Source organism: Elephantulus edwardii, unplaced genomic scaffold, assembly GCF_000299155.1.
Source record: "Elephantulus edwardii isolate Elephantulus edwardi_28Jun2011 unplaced genomic scaffold, EleEdw1.0 scaffold00068, whole genome shotgun sequence".
Classification (NCBI taxonomy): domain Eukaryota; kingdom Metazoa; phylum Chordata; class Mammalia; order Macroscelidea; family Macroscelididae; genus Elephantulus; species Elephantulus edwardii.
Window position 1 is genome coordinate 15,276,734 of NW_006399818.1, and position 7,683 is coordinate 15,284,416.

Consider the following 7,683-nt stretch of genomic DNA (forward strand, 5'->3'; position numbering starts at 1 on the left):
AGGGATGATGGAAAGAGAATTGATGCCTTTGAGCTGTGGTGCTGGAGAAGAGTGTTGAATATACCATGGACTGCTAAGAGAACAGACAGGTTTGTCATGGAGAGGATGAAGCCAGAGTCAAGGATTTTTAAGCTTCGTCTAGCATGTTGCAAGGAGGGACTGGTCCTTGAGAGGGATATCATGTTTGGGAGAGTGGAGGGATGGTGCAGGAGAGGAAGACCCTCGATGAGATGAATCAATTCTGTGACTGGAGTGGTGGGAATGAGTGTGTTTGAGATAGCAAGGTTGGCACAGGATAGAACGGCATTTAGAGCTCCTGTACATAGGGTCTCTATGAGTTGCAAGCGACTCGATGGCACATAACAACAACAATAACAACAACAAGAAGGACAAGTCCTAACATAGACTGTGTGGCCATTAGGGTAATAGCTCAGAGTTATCAAGGTTCTGGACCCAATCCTTTGAAATTCTGGTTGGTTCTCTCATGGACACAGGGTGGCTGCAGCAGCTGCAGGTGTTAGGTCCCTATTCAAGGCATAAGACGAGCAGGGTAAGGATGAAATGAGCTCTGCGTTTTGCAGCCTCACCATGCTCTGACAGACTTGCTCTCCACTCATTGGTCACACCTCACCATTAGGAAGGATGGGAAAGTGACATTTTACGTTTTCTAGTCTTTGGAGTGAGTTAGCAAACCAACTCTGTCTACCTTGGCATGTAATGCAGAGGCAGAAAAGAAATCGGTCTTTATTTCCCAGCTGCTGTGTTCCTACAGCCTCCGTCTCTCCTTATAGCTGTTGAAGGACTCAAAGAGGATTATTGTTGGTGGGTACAATGGGACTGACTTCAACTCATATTGACCCTTTAGGACAGAGTAGATCTGCCCCACCGGGTTCCCAGAGCTGTGATCTTTATGGCCTTTCTAAGGCCCAATCCAAGCATGGTCTTTTCAATTGCTAAATCATTTCGTTCATACAGTCACTATGAATCATATCAACTCAACGATACCTAACAACAACCATATGCATCTGAAAGCTGGACAAGGATTTAGGATGGTGGGAGAAGAATTAGTAACTTTTAATTGTGATGTTGGTAAAGGGTATTGAATATCCTGTGACCTACCAAAGGCACGAACAAATCTATCTTGCAGGAAGTGCAAGCAGCACACTCCTCAGAGGCAAAGATGGTGAAAATTCTTCTCACTTGTTGTTGTTATTATTGTTGTTGTTATGTGCCGTTGAGTCATCACTGTAACAAAAGGAATTGGCAGACGCAGAAGAATTTAATGAAATAACATACGAGCAAGAGTCTATGGTGATGAAGGAAGACGTTCAAGTTGCTTTGAAGGAATTGGCAAAAAATAAGCCCCCAGGAATAGATGATATACCAATTGACGTATTTCACCTAACAGATGCTGCCCTGGACATGCTCACCAAGCTGTGCCAAGAAATCTGGAGAACAACCACTTGGCCAACTGACTGGGAGAGATCTATGTTTGTTTCCATTCCAAAGAAGGGTGACCCAACAGAGTGTGGAAATTATTGAACAGTATCATTGATTTCCTCTCACTTACTTAGGGTATATATTCAGGAATAACCAGACCTTGGAGAGAGACATTATGTTGGGAAAGGTGGAAGGTCAGAGAAAGTGGGGGAGACCATCATCAAGATGGATTGCAACAATGACTGTAACCATGTGCATAAGCATGACAGAGATCGTGAGGATGGCACAAGGTTCAGATCTGTGGCTCACAAGGATGTCGTGAGCCATAGTTGACTTGATAGCCCCTAGTGAAAGATATGTGAACCCTATAGTTGAACCAAGAGGCAGCGTCAGAGCAGAGGAAGGAGATACTACATGGTTCAAAATTGGGAAGGGCATCTGTCAGGGATGTATTCTGTCTCCATACCTTTTCAATCTTCATGCAGAACAGATCATCCGGGACGCTGGGCTGTGTGACATCAGGATTGGAGAAAGATTAATCAACAACCTGCGTTATGCAGATGACACAACCTTGCTTGCCAAAACTGAAGTGTTTGCTGCAGAAGGTCAGGGACTGCAGCCTTCAATATTGATTGAAGATCAACATCAAGAAAACAAAGATTCTTAACACTGGGCCAATTAGCATTATCATGATGGATGGTGAAGAGATTGAGATTGTCCACAGCTTCAGTTTGCTTGGCTCCACAAGAAAGTTGGCTGTCAGGAATCCCTCCAGAGTATTGAAGAGCAATGATGTCAGGCTGGAGACTAAGGTGTGCCTGATCCAGTCCATAGTCTCCGCAATTGAACACTATGCATCAGAGAGCTGGACAATGACCAGGGATGATAGAAAGAGAATTGGTGCCTTTGAGCTGTGGTGCTGGAGAAGAGTGTTGAATATACCATGGACTGCTAGGAGAACAAACAGGTTTGTCCTGGAGAAGGTGAAGCTGGAATGCTCCTTGGAGTCAAGGATTCTAAAGCTTCATCTGGCATACCTTGGGCATGTTGCAAGGAGTGACCAGTCCTTGGAGAGAGAGATCATGTTTGGGAGGGTGGAGGGTCAACACAAGAGAGGAAGACCCTTGATGAGATGGATCAATTCAGTGACTGGGGTAATGGGAGTAGGTGTGTCAGAGATGGTGAGGTTGGCACAGGATAGAGCAGGGTTTAGGGCTGTTGTACACAGGGTTGCTATGTGACAAGCAACTTGATGGCACATAACAACAAACAATGAAAGATAAGAAGACCTGTCATTGGGATGGATTGACACAGCGACTGCAGCAGTGGGCTCAGGTATATCAGAGATGGTGAGGATGGCATCGTATTGAACAGGGCGCAGAGCTGTTCACAGGGTTGCTATGAATCATACTCAACAGCACTTAATAATAACCACCTTTATAGAAGCAGATTGTCTCATGCTGAGTGACTGGTGGGTTGAACCACCAACCTTTGTAGTTAGAAAGGTGAGTGTTTAACCATCTCACTACCAGGGCTCCCCAATGAAGCCTGCATTTGTGAAAGAGCTTCCTCACTTGCCACACAACAAATTATAACCATTACCAGGATATCAGAATATCAGAGCTACAAGAAGAAAAAGAAAAACTAATCAGCCTGAAGCAGTTTGGTTTTCCACCCCTGTTTATTTATTAGAAGGTTTGCATGGGGTTATAGCTGCCATTTTTTTGGGGGGGGTGGTTTTTAAAAAATTTTATTTTATTAATTTTAATGAACATTTACAGAGATTTTGGATTTCCATTCATTCATATAGCTGCCATTTTAAACAGCCTCTCACGCTGCCTTGTTCTTCTGTTTACTCCTCCTTCTAGTACAGCAGGATCAGTCAGTTCTTTCTGCAAACAGAACCTGTGAAAACTTTTTGGGCTGCACTTTGGGGAATTGCGGGCACCATGAATGAGGCCTGGTCGGGATGTGTGTGTTAATATGTCAGCAGGGGGAAAAAAATCAAATATCTGTCAATATTTGCAGAGAAGAGAAGTCTCCTTGAGCAAGAAAGGCCACTTTATGGAAATGGAATGTTTTATTGCAGAGAGATATTTTCAATCAGGAGGAGTCAATAAAGAGGCTAAGAAGGGTTAAGTATTTGTGTGTAACAATAAGGCATGGCTGAGCCCATGGCTAAGAAATGAAACATGTATCCTATCTCCATACCTTTTCTATCTATATGTGGAACAGATTATCCGGGAGGCTGGGATCTTTGAGGAGGAATATGGTATCAGGACTGGAGGAAGACTCATCAACAACCTGAGTTATGCAGATGACACAACCTTACGTGCTGAAACTGAGGAGGACTGGAAGCACTTGCTGCAGAAGGTCAAGGACTGCAGTCTTCAATATGGATTTCAACATCAAGAAAAAAAAATTCTCATCACTGGGCTGATTGGCAGCATCATGGTAGACAGTGAAGAGATTCAGATTATTAACAGCTTGTTTACTTGGCTCCACAATCAACACTCTTAATACCAGCGGCCAGGAAATTAAAAGATGAATTGCACTGGGAAAGTCTACTGTCAGGAACATCTCCAGAGTACTGAGAAGCAATGCTGTCTGTCTGGAGACTAAGGTGCGCCCGATCCAGGCTGTGGTCTTTGCAGTTACGTACTATGCATCAGAAAGCTGGACAATGATGAAGGAGAATTGATGCCTTTGAGTTGCGGTGCTGGAGAAGGGTATTGAATATACCATGGACTACAAAGAGAACAAACAAGTTCATCCTGGAGAGGGTGAAACCAGGCTTCTCCTTGGAGGCAATGATTCTGAAGCTCCACCTGAAATACTTTGGACATGTTGCAAGGAAGGACCAGTTCTTGGAGAAGGATGTCATGCTTGGGAGGGCAGAGGGACAGCACAGGAGGAGAAGACCCTTGATGAGATGGATTGATTCAGTGACTGGTATAATGAGGTAGATGTGTCGGAGACAAAGAGGTTGGCACAGGATAGAACAGGGTTTAGGGCTGTTGTACATAGGGTCGCTATAAGTTGCAGGCAACTCTACGGCACATAGCAATAACAACAAAACCCTTAACTAGAACCTAGCCCTTTCTTCTACCATTCCTGCCTCAATTCTAGGGAATATGGACATTTCCCAAAATCTTTTCTTTAGAAAATTCTAGATGTGCTTATGCCAAAGGAACTGATGAAAAAGCCACTACCAACATCACCACAGTCTGGCACTCTGAATAGATTGGTTTTGGGTTGTTGTTGTGTTTTGATTTGGTTTGTCTCCAGCCAAAAAAAGGTATTGGGGAAATTAAGCCAGTAGCTTCCAAGACTAGACCGAGTGAGTTCAAATCCCAGCTTAACCACATACTATAAGGTAGCCTGGCCAGTTCTCATTTTACTCTTGTTTTTGTAAGGCATTTTACCATGTTCTTCATCTCTGGTCACGTCCGATATGCTTTCAGCTCGGCGCTGCATGATAATGACCAAGACTCCCTGGTCAAGCTGGAAGGCTGACAAGCTCCAGGTGTCCCTGGAGGGCTGAAGCCTGGACTCTGGGCTTTGAGAGGAGAAGTGTGTCAGAAATGGGAGAAGAAAACCATTTACGGTTGAGTTGATTGACTCAGACATTCTGTGAGGGTCAGAATAGAATTCTGAGCTGCAGAAGTGCCTCTCCGGGCCTTTCTTTCCAGGCATTTCCGAGTAGACTGGAACCTCTAACCTTTCAGCTCGTAACTCAATGCAATCGTCTGCTCTACTCTGAGAGCACAGGTGACTGGGCTTCCTCACTGACTATGCAGCCACCTTCCTATGCATACGTCTGGGGCTTGTTGTTGTTAGATGCCATTGAGTCAACTATACCACTCATAGTGACCCTATGAACAACAGACTTGAACTTGGCTCTGTTCTGTACCATCCTCACAATCTCTGCCATGCACAAGCCCATTGTGGTGGTCCTGTGCCAATGTAGTTCACTGGTGGTCTTCCTTTCTTTCACTGACTGTGCCAATCTAGTTCACTGGCAGTCTTCCTTTCTTTCACTGACCTTCTGTCTTTCCTAGTATGGTATCTTTCTCCAAGGACCGTCCTTCTGAAAATATGCCCAAAGCGAGATGAACTTTCACCATCCTTGCCTCTAAGTAGCACTCTGGCTGCACTTTCTTCAAGGTGGAGTTGTTTGTTCTTTCGGCTGTCTGTGGAATAGTCAACATTCTTCTCCAGTACCAAATCCGAAGGTACCAATGAATAAAATCTGTTCATCGTCCAACTTTCAAGTGCACAGGAATCAGCTGAAAAGACCATGGCTTAGATCAGGTGCACCTTAGTCATTCACATGAATTGTTGCTCATTAGCACTTTGGAGAGGTCCATGACAGCAGATATCCCCCATGCAGCACATCTTTTAAAAAAGTTTACATTATTTTTTGAATTGATTTACTTACAAAGTTTATATACATTGTGATTCACACTATTTTTTATTCACATTGTGTTTCATAAACTCATTCTCATTCATTATGTTTTATGAAGTCAATCACCACTGGACTTTGTCCAATTACCTTATCTTTTCACCTGATCCTCCAATTTGCTTCCCCTACTCCCTTCACCCACCACCCTGTGCAACCATGTGGTTTTACCTCTATCTATCCTCACCCCTTCTCTTCCCCCACTGCCCCCCCCTTGAGTGTGTATACATGCTTGATTAGTTAGCCTTCTATTTGCAATGTATCTTTCGATTTCTTGACTGCTGTTATCATGGGTGTTGATTGTGGATCCAAGTAAAATGAAATTCCTTCATAATGTCAATCTTTTCTCCATCTATCATGATGTTGCCTATTGGCCCAGTGGTGAGGATTTTTGTTTTCCCAATTTTGAGATGTTACCCATATTGAAGACTGTAGTCTTTGATCTTGTGCATTAAGTACCTCAAATCTCCTTCACTTTCTATAAGCAAGGCTGTGTCATCTGAAAATGAGGTTGTCTAGGCAGAGAAGAATGTGGCATTAAGTTTGGAAGAAGACTTCACAACTTCTGTTTTGTGGATGACACAACCTTCCAGAAATAAGCTTTGCCCTCCAGCCTTGGGACTTGTTTGGTGGATGAGAGGGGGGAATATTATGCTTTCTTCTCCCACACCAGCATTCTTGTGAAACACTGGTGTCATCTGCACTTGAAGCAGGCCACAAGTTACTGTTTTTAATTTTGAGGATGATTGGGCATGTCAGCCCTACTGAAGAGTGTGTGACAAGGTACATGGTTTACCAGCTCCTCCATGAGAGAAAGGGAGCTCTGGTGGTCTAGTGGTAAGAAGCTGCGCTGCAATCCTGAAGGCATTTGGTTTGAACCCACCAGCTGCTCCATGAGAAGAAGACAGGCATTCTCCTCCCATGAGATTAACTGCCTCTGAAAACCTGCTGAAGGGTCAGCTGTGGTTCACTTCCGACTCGACGATACACAACAACAACTGTGGGAGAAAGATGGGCAATCTCTTCCAAAGCTTGAATTACTGTCTCTGAAAACCCACTGGAGGGTCAGCTATGGGCTGCTTCCAGCTCAACACAACAACAGAAGGCTTTGGATTTGCAAACCCACTGACAGAGCAGAACTGCCCCAAGGGAATCTGTTCTGTAAACTTTATAGGAGCAGATCATCAGACCTTTCTCCAAGGGATTTGTGGGTGGACTTGAAACACCAACCTTTCAGTTAGCAGTTGAACACTTAACCATTGCACTGCCAAGGTTCCTTCATGTTGAATAAACAACTGAACACTGGACAGTGACTACGGATGGCAGAAGAAGAATTGCTGCCTCTGAGTCGAGGTGCTGGAGAAAAGTTCTGAACACACCACAGATCACCAAAAGAACAAACAGATCTGTCCTGGAGAGGGTGAAACCCAGTTGCTCCTTGCAGACAAGGATTTTGAAGCTTTGTCTCATATACTTTGGGCATGTAGCCAGAAGGGACAAGTGCTTAGAAGATGTGATACTTGGAAGAGTGGAGGAACAGCACAGAATAAGAGGATGGAAAACAGGGTGAAAGGACTGACACAGAAACTAGGATGATGGGGTAGGTGTGTTGGAGACAGTGAGACTGGCTCAAGATAGGGCAGGGTTCAGAGCTATTGTTCACAGGGTCACTGTGAGTTGTACTCAACTCAGTGACACATAACAACAACTTAAGTAGCAAATATTTGAAATTACCATATACATAAAGATGTTCATAATGGTATTATTTATAATAGTGAAGA